Genomic DNA, 1,104 nt, shown 5'->3' with positions numbered 1-1,104 from the left:
ATGATATAAAAATAAAGAGATCTGATAGAATCTAATAAAAACTCTATATTTTACCTATAAAAGTCTATGTGGCAAGATGTCACATTATCTTCTTTTTGTTTTGTCTTTTTCTCTCCACAAAAAATATGATGGGGCATCTTGCTACATAGACTTTGATGAGCAAAGTGTGAAGTTTTTAACTTTTTATTAGATTCTAACATTTCTCAAAAATAAAAAATAAGTTTGTGTATTTTGCATTTTGAGTTATTTGTTAGTATTTTTATTTTTAAAAAAAAAAAAAACCTTCCTTAAAAAGCATTTGCAACGGAATCAATTCATTGTTTTTGACCGTGTAGACTTTTTTTTTTTTTTTTTTTTAAGGTTGGATGAAAGGCCTATTGTAATTATCTTATTTGAGCGTGATCATAGTAGTACTAACTCGCAGAGTGCTACTCAGGAAGAGTCTAGATAGTGAAAACCGCAAATACTTTCTCAAGACTAACAAAAAGTGAGTTCATTAGGAATTCGCACATAAAAAGTGTGATTTTAAATAAAATAAATTATTTGAGATTATGTTTTTAAAAAATTACTATTTAAAAGATAGGAATTTTGCTTTTCAAATTTTAAGTAACTGATGTATTTTAAAAAATATATATATTCTTTTAAAGGCTAAATTATAGCATTTTTAAGTAGCACCTTTTAAAATAGTAAAACCAAACTTTGTATTTCTCTCCATTAATTATTATTATTATTATTATCTTTTTGTAGGTTCTTCGATGAAATTGTTGGTTGCACACTTGCACGGTTTTAATGGCATCGATAGATGAGATGTTTGACTAGGGTGGTCGATGTCTGGTGTGGACATCTTTTCAACTTTTCATTTGCCCATTTTTTCCACTGCTTTTTCTTCAACTTTCCATTTGTCCATTTTTTCCGGCTTATTCTTTGGATTTTCTGTTATTTGGTGGTATCTCACTTCTCGGACTATGGATAGAACAGATAAATATTGGATTGAAATCTCTTACAATTTATTTTAAATTTTTAAGAGATGTCTGTGTTCACTTATTCTTTGGATTCTCTGTTCTTTGGTGTTATCTCACTTCTCAGACTATGGATAGAACAAAT

Source organism: Corylus avellana, chromosome ca2 (assembly GCF_901000735.1).
Source record: "Corylus avellana chromosome ca2, CavTom2PMs-1.0".
NCBI lineage: Eukaryota > Viridiplantae > Streptophyta > Magnoliopsida > Fagales > Betulaceae > Corylus > Corylus avellana.
This window is presented reverse-complemented; position numbering follows the sequence as displayed.